Source organism: Bos indicus x Bos taurus, chromosome 29, assembly GCF_003369695.1.
Source record: "Bos indicus x Bos taurus breed Angus x Brahman F1 hybrid chromosome 29, Bos_hybrid_MaternalHap_v2.0, whole genome shotgun sequence".
NCBI lineage: Eukaryota > Metazoa > Chordata > Mammalia > Artiodactyla > Bovidae > Bos > Bos indicus x Bos taurus.
The window spans coordinates 46,156,657-46,170,309 of NC_040104.1; positions in this window are offsets into that span (position 1 = coordinate 46,156,657).

Here is a 13,653-nt window from a genome sequence, read left to right on the forward strand (position 1 = left end):
GTGCTGAATAATGATGTCAGAGCAAAGGCCCATCCTTCTTCTCTGATGAGTACCTACGAGGCCATTCCTACTTCTCATGAAGTAGGGGTGGAGTAGTGTCTCTTCAGGCCAATAAATTGCAAGGTCAGAATCTTTCTTTCCTAAGCAATACCAAAAACGCAACATACTGATGTTAGGATACTGGTTTTACAGTATTCTTGCTTACCACACAAAAAAGACAACAGCAATTTCAGAATTATGGCCCTGGGATCTAGCTATCTTCTAAGTTGATGTTTTTTAATACTTTTGAAGAAAAACTTGTAACAATGTACAGTTGGCTATAATCATCCTTCAATATTTTTTTAACACATTCAAAGTCCATCTTTACTTTTTTATTTAGTTTTAGGGCCTTTTATCCTATTTTCAATATGGAAGCTACACTAAAATATTTTGATCCAGCTTAAAGGAATTTTTTTAATTTTCAGTGTTAGTTGGATATTTATTTTTGCTGTGGAAGGACAACCCGTGTTTTAAGAAATGGGATAGATGGACTGTTAAAATTTTGGTCTTTCTGAAAACCAGAAAGTATTCACTGAACATTATTTCATGTCCCCTTGGACCTGTGGCTCTTCCCTTGATCTCACTACTATGAGCTTTCATGTAGAATGCCTTTTTTTCTCATAGTAAGGCTATTCATGAATAAGTGAAAGAGGTTTTCAGATGATTGAGTGGTGAAGTTATTGCAGACTCTGGTTCAAACATAGAAAGAGGGTGAAAAAGATCAAGGTTTAGTCAGGTCTGACTCTTTGTGACCCCATGGACTGTAGCCCACCAGGCTCCTCTGTCCATGGGATTCTCCAGGCAAGAATACTGGAGTAGGTTGCCATGCCCTTCTCCAGGGGAGCTTCCTAACCCAGGGATTGAACCTGTATCCTGTGTCTCCTGCATTGCAGGCAGATTCTTTACCCACTGAGCCATTGGGGAAGTATTAATAGTAGTATTATTAAAAGTAATAATAGTAGTGCCCGACAGCCTTTCTCAGGGTGGTCTGAGATTTAGAGAGCAGAGAATAAGCACTATATCATCAATACTGTCAATGCCGTTTAGAAAAATATCGAGTTGATCTTTATTAAGGATAGGGTTTGCAGAATATGAATTATACTGCAATTATTATAATTTGTCCTTGGTCACTCTAGCTGGTCAAGAAGTATCAGTTCACTGAAGGAAAAACATGAAATAATTTTAGTTTTTCCAATTATAAAATTGTTGACTACCCCCTTTTCTGCTGTTTTGTCTTGTTAGCAAACCTTGGGCAGTACTGTGGAAGAAGGCAAGGGATGCTCTTAGCCTCCGGCCATTGACCAACGCCTTCATCTGTAGGCCTAGGCCATGCGACACTAGCACTGGGAGAGCACAGTACCACAGGCCCCCCTTTGGGATGGCCTGGACCTTTGTGATGCTGCAGTCTCTGTTGATGTGGTTGTTTCCTGGTCTCTCTGCATGTGGTCCATGTATGTTTCCTTAGAGCTGTCTTCCCTTAAAGTGAGGCAAGATCCAAAAGTTAGATCAAGTAGGTTTAATTGCCACTCTAAGGGGTCTGAATTTTGTTTTTAAGTTTCATGAGAAAGCTTTGAAGGATTTTAATGATAACCTGATCTGATTGACTCTGTAGAGCCTTCTTCATAAAGTAGCAAAGAGTGTTGGTACAGGAACAACAGTTATATGGGGGCTATTGCAGAAGTCCAGATGAGAGATGACTATGGCTGGGATTAGACAAATACTAGTGAAGCAGCTGATTCATGATATATTTTGATTGCAGAACCCATAGAACCTAGTGGTGGATTTGGAAAAAGGTGTGAAAGAAGAGTATGCCAGAGGTATGCCATGATTTGGGCCAGAGGTATGCCAAAAATCTATAAGACAGCCATTAAAACAACTGCAGAAAGCTGGGAGAGAACTGTGGTGTTCACTTGGGGACAAGGATGTGAATAATCAGCAAACGATACAATCACAGGGCAGCAACGTCCAAAGAGAGCTTGTGCTGAATAATGATGTCAGAGCAAAGGCCCATCCTTCTTCTCTGATGAGTACCTACGAGGCCATTCCTACTTCCCATGAAGTGCATTTTTTTATGGTTTTATGACAACGGGTGTCATCAAGTAAAAACAGATATCTGGTAAAATGGAATAGAGAAAGTGCTGTTAGAAGGAAGATCAAATGTCTAGAGAGCTTTGTTCATGATGTAAAGATACTGAAGCCACACAGGGACTGAGGATGTAAGTGAGGACAGAGGATGAGCATGTTGGAAGAAAAAGCATGAGGGGTCCTCTGATTCTAGCACTGTTATGTGAATGCTTCCATAGAAAATAGGCTAAGGTGCATGTTAATGATAAGGAATGAGAAAAGGAAAGCATGGCTTAAGGGCCAAATAATATAACTTACCAGTGTGAGGATTCCACCTGGAATGTTAGCATTGTGGTACACACACTCTCTACTGACAGGATGGCGTGGGTGGTGGTCCGCTCTGTTTTACACTTTAACTTGGGTCTTTTCTGGATTCTGCATTTACTGCTAAGTACAGTAATTGTGACATCAGGAGGAAATCATCCAATCATGGTTTTCTGCTTTTCTTTTTAAATTTCTTCTCACTTATTTATATGAATCTTTTATACTTTTCATACTATATTCTTGTCTCACTTCTTACCCATTCTACAGGTTATGGTATACTGTACAAAATATTAGCATTCTCAAATTTTACTTTAAGTTTTAATCTACTTTAGGGCAGTTTTTTGACCCAGAATTTTAGAAATTATCAATAGGAATACATCTCTTATCAAGAATCTCAGCCATTGTGACATCAACTTACCACATTTTTAGAAAGGGAATGTTGCTATCTGGATGACCAGATTAACATATCACCCTGTGATGTCATCATATGGGCTCAATAAAGGACAGAAATAGTATGGACCTAACAGAAGCAGAAGATATTAAGAAAAGGTGGCAAGAACACACAGAAAAACTCTACAAAAAAAAAAGATATTCACAGCCCAGATAATCACCATGGTGCAATCACTCACCTAGAGCCAGACAACCTGGAATGTGAAGTCAAGTGGGCCTTAGGAAGCATCACTATGAACAAAGCTAGTGGAGGTGATGGAATTCTAGAGAGCTCTTTCAAATCCTGGAAGATGATGCTGTGAAAGTGCTGCACTCAATATGCCAGCAAATCTGGAAAACTCAGCAGTGGCCACAGGACTGGAAAAGGTCAGTTTTCATTCCAATCCCAAAGAAAGGCAATGCCAAATAATGTTCAAACTACTGCACAATTGCACTCATCTCACATGCTAGCAAAGTAATGCTCAAAATTCTCCAAGCCAGGCTTCAACAATACATGAACCATGAACTTCGAGATGTTGAAGTTGGATTAGAAAAGGCAAAGGAACCAGAGATGAAATTGTCAACATCTGCTGGATCATCAAAAAAGCAAGAGAGTTCCAGAAAAACATCTATTTCTGCTTTATTGATTATGCCAAAGCCTTTGACTGTGTGGATTACAACAAACTGTGGAAAATTCTGAAAGAGATGGGAATACCAGACCACCTGACTTGCCTCTTGAGAAATCTGTATGCAGGTCAGGAAGCAACAGTTAGAACTGGACAAGGAACAGACTGGTTCCAAATAAGAAAAGAACAGACTGGTTCGTCAAGGCTGTATATTGTCACCCTGCTTATTTAACTTCTATGCAGAGTACATGATGAGAAACGCTGGGCTGGAAGAAGCACAAGCTGGAATCAAGATTGCCAGGAGAAATATCAATAACCTCAGATATGCAGATGACACCACCCTTATGGCAGAAAGTGAAGAAGAACTAAAGAACTTCTTGATGAAAGTGAAAGATGAGAGTGAAAAAGTTGGCTTAAATCTCAATATTCAGAAAACTAAGATCATGGCATCCAGTCCCATCACTTCATGGCCAATAGATGGAGAAACAGTGACAGACTTTATTTTTCTGGGCTCCAAAATCACGGCAGATGGTGACTGCAGCTGTGAAATTAAAAGATGCTTACTCTTTGGAAGGAAAGTTATGACCAACCTAGACAGCATATTAAAAAGCTGAGACATTACTTTGCAAAGAAAGGTCTGTCTAGTTAAGGCTATGGTCTTTCCAGTAGTCATGTATGAATGTATAAAATATATATGTATATGAATATAAAGAAAGCTGAACACTGAAGATTTGATGCTTTTGAACTGTGGTGTTGGAGAAGACTCTTGAGAGTCCCTTGGAATGCAAGGAGATCCAACCAGTCCATCCTAAAGGAAATCAGTCCTGAATATTCATTAAAGGACTGATGCTGAAGCTGAAGCTCCAATACTTTGGCCACCTGATGAGAAGAACTGACTCATTGGAAAAAACCCTGATGCTGAGAAAGATTGAAGGTGGGAGGAGAAGGGGACAATACAGGGTGAGATGGTTGGATAGCATCACTGACTCAACGGACACGAGTTTGAGTAAACTTCGGAAGTTGGTAATGGACAGGGAGGCCTGGCGTGCTACAGTCCATGGGGTTGTAAAGAGTCAGAGACACGATTCATCGAACTGAACGGATATTTGTACAGTGAGCATCTTGGTGATCCCTCTTTTATGAAAGATAAAGCAACATCTTCAGACAAAACATATAATTTGATGCTAAAAATTATTTATTTTCTATAGAATCCTAATTATTGGCGTGTTTCTTAAGAAATTTACGTATAGTGTTTTATTAATACACAAGTCACACTTTTTCAAACCTTGCTGTGACCCATTTGATGGGATTTGGACTTTGAAGTTACAAGATTACCTCTTCTAGGTTGGTAGAAGAGGAGGAAAAATATTACATAGGAACAATTTACAGGTAGCTCAAATGGTAAAAAATCCACCTGCCAAAGTAAGAGACACAGGCAGGAGACACAGGTTCAATCCCTGGGTTGAGAAGATACCCTTAAGAAGGAAATGGTGACCCACTCCAGTATTCTTGCCTGGGAAATCCCATGGACAGAGGAGCCTGGCCAGCCATAGTCCATGGGGTTACAAACAGCTGGACATGACTGAGAACACAGGAGTAATTAAACTTTATGAATGAAAAGGATACTGAGTTCTGCCTTGTTAGAGCCCCTGAATACTGAGCAGAACAAATGTGATAATGGTTTTACTGAGAGATTGATTTTTCAATATTTAAAATTTTCTATATTTTTTTCTCCATTTTTTAGCTGCAGGAAAGACCAAAAGGGGTTAGCATACACCAACAGTGTTGCTTTGTTAAGTGTGCTTTGTAAGAAGCAAATATCATCTAAGTTGCTAATAATTAGAAACGGTGATAGAAACATTCTTTTATATGCTTAATTAAGAAGATGGAATAATGAATCTCTATCTATATTTTAGAAAAGGCCAAAGCCCTGCTGAACTAGATAACTGGACTTTATACAATGAATTGCCAAGATAAAGCAGGCAGATGCCACCACTTAAGGCATCGACAACCTTCATATTTAAGGTAACACTGCTCCTTCTTAGAACTTTTTATGTTTAATTACGTATTCAATATTTGCCTTCTCACTGTTGTAGGCTTTCTAAAGGCAAGGACCATATTTAGAATTTTCACAATATCTGAAATGCTGTAGGCTCATCAAATGAGTGAATAATCTAATTTTAATTTGGGAAGATTAATTAAATTGGGAAACTGTTAATTAACACACTGATCTCTTTTATTAGTCAACATTTAATTAGCTATAAAAATTGGGATATGAGTAGGAAAAAACAATTTTCACAAATAACCTAGTAATTTTTTTTCTTAAAAATGAGAAAACCAAACAAAATTTAATAACATGTATATATGGGAGAGGGCTTCCCAGGGGGCTCAGTGGTAAAGAATCTGCCTGCTAATGCAGGAGATGCAGGAGACGCATGATATTTTCGATCCCTGGGTTGCAAAGATCCCCTGGAAGATGAAATGGCAACTCACTCCAGTATTCTTGCCTGTAGAATCCCATGGACAGAGGAGCCTGGTGGTCTAGTCCACGGGGTTGCAAAGAGTCAGACACACCTAAGCAGCCTAGCTAACATGCATAGATAAGAGAGACCCAGAGGAATTCAGTAACTCCCCAAAATGGTCAAAACCCTCACCTTGAATACCATCCTTAGCTAAAGCCATTGGGGGCAGTGGTTTGGGGACCTCAGAGTTGGGGAGGGGGGAAGGCCACTCACATGGAGATAGAAAGCAAAAGATTAGTAAAAAAAAAAAAAAAAATGTAGGGCAGAGACAATGGGATATAGAGAGGAATTTTAACAGCCTCTCCCTGTCTACCATACCAAGGAGTTCATCCTATGGTTATCTATGGTGATGGCTGCATTCCTGGGTCAGCTCCTCTGTTTACATTCTTTTAGGAAGTTAGGGGAAGATCAAAGCTTATTCCTGAGCCTTTGGGGGCCTTGATATTCATCTAGAAATAGTGTAGGGGTCAATGTGAAAGTCAAAGTGAAGTTGCTCAGTCGTGTCCGACTCTTAGCGACCCCATGGACTGCAGCCTACCAAGGTCCTCCATCCATGGGATTTTCCAGGCAAGAGTACTGGAATGTGTTGCCATTTCCTTCTTCATAAGTGGCAAATTTTGCTCTCCTACAGTCCTACCTTCGAAATATTTTTAAAGACATTTCACAGTCCAGAAGTCGATAGATTGCTTTATCTCACTGAGTCAGTTTCTTAGTTTTGACAATAAAGTCATGTCAGTTACTCATTTCAGGAAGCACTGATGCAAGCAGGCTCTTAAAGTTAGGCCTATAGGATATAGGCAATCAAGTATTTAATAAGATGCATTTCTATGGAGACAAAAGTAAAACAAGGTTTAGTGATTAGCGGGAGGTGGTTTAGTGATTAGTGGGAGGTGGTTTAGTCACTCAGTCATGTTCGACTCTTACAACCCCATGGACTGTACCCCGCCAGGTTCCTCTGTCCATGGGATTCTCCAGGCAAAAACACTGGAGTCGGTTGCCATTTTCTTCTCCAGGGTATCTTCCCTACCCAGGAATCAAACCCGGGTCTCCTGCATTGTAGGCAGATTCTTTACCGACTGCACTGTGAGGGAATGATTGGAGCAAATTATAAACTCAATATCTGAGTCTTGAGAGTTTCTACTTGAGAAGATTTGGACAGGGAAGCCTGGCATGCTGCAGTCCATACAGTCGCAAAAAGCTGGACATGACTGAGTAACTGAACAACAACAAAAGCAAGGCGAATAGGCAGCTCACGCTCAGAAACACCAAATTCCCCATTTATCTGGGGAAGAAGTTTGTATGGATAACATTTGCGATGAGGGCTACAGGTGTGTGGCTTTGTGCTGATCGGTTGGTGGTGAGGTAACAGGGTGGGCTGCAGAAATCTGGCCCTCGGCCAGAAGTTGCCAACCTCCACCAGGGTGGGGGGGTCTCAGAAGAATGTAAAGGTATTGTTATGTATATAACATAGGTTCCAGGAGTTACCCTCCTCCACCTGGGTGAGGGTCTCAGAAGAATGTAAAGGTATTGTTATGTGTATAACATAGGTTCCAGGAGTTTCCATCCTCCACCTGGGTGAGGGTCTCAGAAGAATGTAAAGGTATTGTTATGTGTATAACATAGGTTCCAGGAGTTTCCATCCTCCACCTGGGTGAGGGTCTCAGAAGAATGTAAAGGTATTGTTATGTGTATAACATAGGTTCCAGGAGTTTCCATCCTCCACCTGGGTGAGGGTCTCAGAAGAATGTAAAGGTATTGTTATGTATATAACATAGGTTCCAGGAGTTACCATCCTCCACCTGGGTGAGGGTCTCAGAAGAATGTAAAGGTATTGTTATGTGTATAACATAGGTTCCAGGAGTTTCCATCCTCCACCTGGGTGAGGGTCTCAGAAGAATGTAAAGGTATTGTTATGTATATAACATAGGTTCCAGGAGTTACCATCCTCCACCTGGGTGGGGGTCTCAGAAGAATGTAAAGGTATTGTTATGTATATAACATAGGTTCCAGGAGTTACCCTCCTCCACCCAGGTGGGGGTCTCAGAAGAATGTAAAGGTATTGTTATGTATATAACATAGGTTCCAGGAGTTACCCTCCTCCACCCAGGTGGGGGTCTCAGAAGAATGTAAAGGTATTGTTATGTATATAACATAGGTTCCAGAGGAACCAGGAACCTACCCCAAGGCAGCACTGTTGTTTCTAGACTGTCCTCCCTTGTTTCTGTATTCCCTCCCTTCCTTAGATTGCTGTTGTTTAGTCCTTGAGTTTTAGACTCTTTGCAACCCCCTGGACTGCAGCACGCCAGGCTTCCCTGTTCTCCACTATCTCCCAGAGCTTGTTCAAACTCATGTCCATCAAGTCGGTGATGCCATCCAACCATCTCATCCTCTGTCGTCCCCTTCTCCTCCTGCCCTCAATCTTTCCCAGCATGATGGTCTTTCCCAATGAGTCTGCTTTTCGCATCAGATGGCCAAAGTATTGGAGCCAACAGTTTGAACCTGCCCTTTGGAACTCAGGGAAGGTCACAGAGGCTGAATGAAACCGACTTCCTACAAATAAGAAATGGGGGCCACAGAAAGGGTTTGTACCCCGAAGCCCCACAGCATCCTGCTCTGTTTCATAACAGGAGATATACTATCCTTTTAATGTTCTACTCAGTGGACACCTTTGCTCTGACAGCAAAACTGCTTTGGATAGGAGGAATCCAGTCATGAATTGCTAAAGATTGCCTCAAGAATAAAAAAGGGTGGATTCAGGCATCCTGATTACAAGGAAGGCTGTTTTGCAAACCTTGATATCATTTTTTTATGCTATGCTAAGTCACTTCAGTCATGTCCGACTCTGTGAGACCCCATAGACGGCCCACCAGGCTCCCCTGTCCCTGGGATTCTCCAGGCAAGAACACTGGAGTGGGTTGCCATTTCCTTCTCCAGTGCATGAAAGTGAAAAGTGAAAGTGAAGTCGCTCAGTCGTGTCCAACTCCTAGCGACCCCAAGGACTGCAGCCTACCCGGCTCCTCCGTCCATGGGATTTTCCAGGGAAGAGTACTGGAATGGGGTGCCATTGCCTTCTCCGTTTAAAGAGATAAGCTAGGGTAAACAGGACTGGAGGGAGAGGTTAGGGAGGATGACAAAAAACTAGCATCAGTTAGGGTACAAGGCACTTTCGGTGGTTAATCTTATTAATTTGAACCTATAACATTCTTGACAACCCACTCCGGTATTCTTGCCTGGGAAATCCCTTGGACAGAGGAGCCTAACAGGCTACAGCCCATGGGGTCGTGAAAGAGCCAGACAGGATTTAGCAACTAAACAGCAACATTCTAGTGAGATGGGGGACACCCGCAGTTGCAGAAGAAGAAACTGACAGTTACAAACATTTGGAGACTTGTTCTGGTAAAGGAAAAGAAAAGAAAATCCCACCAGTTTCCATGTCGTATGTGGTTAAGAAACTAATGTGTTAAAATTACTTGAAAATTGCTAGTTTGTGCAGAATGTGAATATCAACTAAGGCCTCAATATAGATGAAAGTAAAAGTGAAAGTCGCTCAGTCATGTTCGACTCTTTGAGCCCCTAAGAACTGTAGTCCATGGAATTCTCCAGGCCAGAATACTGGAGTGGGTAGCCTTTTCCTGCTCCAGGGGATCTTCCCAATCCTGGGATCGAAACCAGGCCTCCCACATTACAGGTGGATCTTTACCAGTTGAACCGCAGATCAGATCAGTCGCTCAGTCATGTCCGACTCTTTGCGACCCCATGAATCGCAGCACGCCAGGCCTCCCTATCCATCATCAACTCCCGGAGTTCACTCAGACTCACGTCCATTGAGTCAGTGATGCCATCCAGCCATCTCATCCTCTGTCGTCCCCTTCTCCTCTTGCCCTGTGAAAAGAAGAGAAGTGAAAAGCAAAGGAGAAAAGGAAAGATATAAACATCTGAATGCAGAGTTCCAAAGAATAGCAAGAAGAGATAAGAAAGCCTTCTTAAGCGATCAATGCAAAGAAATAGAGGAAAACAACAGAATGGGAAAGACTAGAGATCTCTTCAAGAAAATCAGAGCTACCAAGGGAACATTTCATGCAAAGATGAGCTCAATAAAGGACAGAAATGGTATGGACCTAACAGAAGCAGAAGATATTAAGAAGAGATGGCAAGAATACACAGAAGAAGTGTACAAAAAATATCTTCATGACCCAGATAATCATGATGGTGTGATCACTGTAGAGCCAGACATCCTGGAAAGCATCACTACGAACAAAGCTAGTGGAGGTGATGGAATTCCAGCTGAGCTATTTCAAATCCTGAAAGATGATGCTGTGAAAGTGCTGCACTCAATATGCCAGCAAATTTGGAAAACTGAGCAGTGGCCACAGGACTGGAAAAGTTGAACTGCAAGGGAAGCCCAAAAAGGCATTCTGCATGAAAGCCTATAGGAGTGAGAGTGCCTAGTTGTGTGCGACTCTTTGTCACTCTTTGGACTGTAGCCTGCCAGGTTCCTCTGTCCATGGGATTTTTCAGGGAAGTATACTGGTTGTTACTCCTGCTAAGTCGCTTCAGTCCTGTCTGACTCTGTGCGACCCCATAGATGGCAGCCCACCAGGCTCCCCCGTCCCTGGGATTCTCCAGGCAAGAACACTGGAGTGGATTGCCATTTCCTTCTCCAATGCATGAAAGTGAAGTGTGAAAGTGAAGTCGCTCAGTTGTGTCCGACTCTTTGTGACCCCATGGACTGCAGCCCACCAGGCTCCTCCATCCATGGGATTTTCCAGGCAAGAGTACTGGAGTGGGGTGCCATCACCTACTCTGAAGTATACTGGAGTGGGTTGCAATTCCCTTCTCCAGGGGAGCTTCCTGACCCAGGGACTGAACCTGTATATCCTGTGTCTCCAACATTGCAGGCAGATTCTTTATCCACTGAGCCATCGGGAAGATAACAGATAAATGTTATCAAAATGGAAAATACGAATACCAAACAAAGCACATCATAGTCAATTAGCCTATAAGGAAAAAAATAGTAGGACTTTTATTTTTGTTTAAATTTACCTCATCCTTGGACTGTAGCCTACCAGGCTTCTCCATCCACGGGATTCTCCAGGCAAGAACACTGAAGTGGGTTACCATTTCCTTCTCCAGGGGATTTTCCCAACCCAGGGATCGAACCTGTGTCTCCTACATTGGAGGCAGACGCTTTAATCTCTGAGCCACCAGGGAAACCCAAATTAAAATTTTAAAAAATGTTTATTTTTCTGAATGTGTTACCATATACACGTTAGTACAGTTCAGTTCAGTCGCTCAGTCGTGTCCGACTCTTTGCGACCCCATGAATCACAGCACGTCAGGGCTCCTTGTCCATCACCAACTCCCAGAGTTCACTCAAACTCACATCCATCAAGTCAGTGATGCCATCCAGCCATCTCATCCTCTGTCGTCCCCTTCTCCTCCTGTCCCCAATCACTCCCAGCATCAGAGTTTTTTCCAATGAGTCAACTCTTCACATGAGGTGGTCAAAGTACTGGAGTTTCAGCTTCAGCATCATTCCTTCCAAAGAAATCCCAGGGCTGATCTCCTTCAGAATGGACTGGTTGGATCTCCTTGCAGTCCAAGGGACTCTCAAGAGTCTTCTCCAACACCACAGTTCAAAAGCATCAATTCTTCGGCGCTCAGCCTTCTTCACAGTCCAACTCTCACATCCATACATGACCACAGGAAAAACCATAGCCTTGACTAGACGGATCTTTGTTGGCAAAGTGATGTCTCTGCTTTTGAATATGCTATCTAGGTTGGACATAACTTTCTTTCCAAGGAGTAAGCGTCTTTTAATTTCATGGCTGCAGTCACCATCTTCAGTGATTTTGGAGCCCAGAAAAATAAAGTCTGACACTGTTTCCACTGTTTGCCCATCTATTTCCCATGAAGTGATGGGACCGGATGCCATGATCTTCGTTTTCTGAATGTTGAGCTTTCAGCCAACTTTTTCACTCTCCTCTTTCACTTTCATCAAGAAGTTCTTTAGTTCTTCTTCACTTTCTGCCATAAGGGTGGTGTCATCTGCATATCTGAGATGATTGATATTTCTCCTGGCAATCTTGATTCCAGCTTGTGTTTCTTCCAGTCCAGCATTTCTCATGATGTACTCTGCATAGAAGTTAAATAAGCAGGGTGATAATATACAGCCTTGACGTACTCGTTTTCCTATTTGGAACCAGTCTGTTGTTCCATGTCCAGTTCTAACTGTTGCTTCCTGACCTGCATACAAATTTCTCAAGAGGCAGATCAGGTGGTCTGGTATTCCCATCTCTTTCAGAATTTTCCACAGTTTATTGTGATCCGCACAGTCAAAGGCTTTGGCATAGTCAATAAAGCAGAAATAGATGTTTTTCTGGAACTCTCTTGCTTTTTCCATGATCCAGCAGATGTTGGCAATTTGATCTCTGGTTCCTCTGCCTTTTCTAAAACCAGCTTGAACATCAGGAAGTTCACGGTTCACATATTGCTGAAGCCTGGCTTGGAGAATTTTGAGCATTACTTTACTAGCATGCGAGATGAGTGCAATTGTGCGGTAGTTTGAGCATTCTTTGGCATTGCCTTTCTTTGGGATTGGAATGAAAACTGACCTTTTCCAGTCCTGTGGCCACTGCTGAGTTTTCCAGATTTGCTGGCATATTGAGTGCAGCACTTTCACAGCATCATCTTTCAGGATTTGAAATAGCTCAACTGAAATTCCATCACCTCCACTAGCTTTGTTCGTAGTGATGCTTTCTAAGGCCCACTTGACTTCACATTCCAGGATGTCTGGCTCTAGATGAGTTATCACAACATTTTGATTGTCTGGGTCGTGAAGATCTTTTTTGTACAGTTCTTCTGTGTATTCTTGTAAGATGTGATTGGTGTTGCAAATAAGATGGTAGGTGTTGCAAGTAAGATTGTAGGTGTTGCACGAGGGCATCAGAGGGGAGACACACTCAAACCATACTCACAGAAAACTAGTCAATCTAATCACACTAGGACCACAGCCTTGTCTAAGTCAATGAAACTAAGCCATGCCTGTGGGGCAACCCAAGACGGGTGAGTCATGGTGGAGAGATCTGACAGAATCTGGTCCACTGGAGAAGGGAATGGCAAACCATTTCAGTATTCTTGCCTTGAGAACCCCATGAACAGTATGAAAAGGTAAAATGATGGGATACTGAAAGAGGAACTCCCCAGGTCATTAGGGGCCCAATATGCTACTGGAGATTAGTGGAGAAATAACTGCAGAAAGAATGAAGGGCTGGAGCCAAAGCAAAAACAATACCCAGCTGTGGATGTGACTGGTGATAGAAGCAAGGTCTGATGCTGTAAAGAGCAATATTGCATAGGAACCTGGAATGTCAGGTCCATGAATCAAGGCAAATTGGAAGTGGTCAAACAAGAGATGGCACAAGTCAATGTTAACATTCTAGGAATCAGTGAACTAAAATGGACTGGAATGGGTGAATTTAACTCAGATGACCATTATATCTACTACTGTGGGCAGGAATCCCTCGGAAGAAATGGAGTAGCCATCTTGGTCAACAAAAGAGTCCAAAATGCAGCACTTGGATGCAATCTCAAAAACGACAGAATGATCTCTGTTCGTTTCTAAGGCAAACCATTCAATATCACAGTAA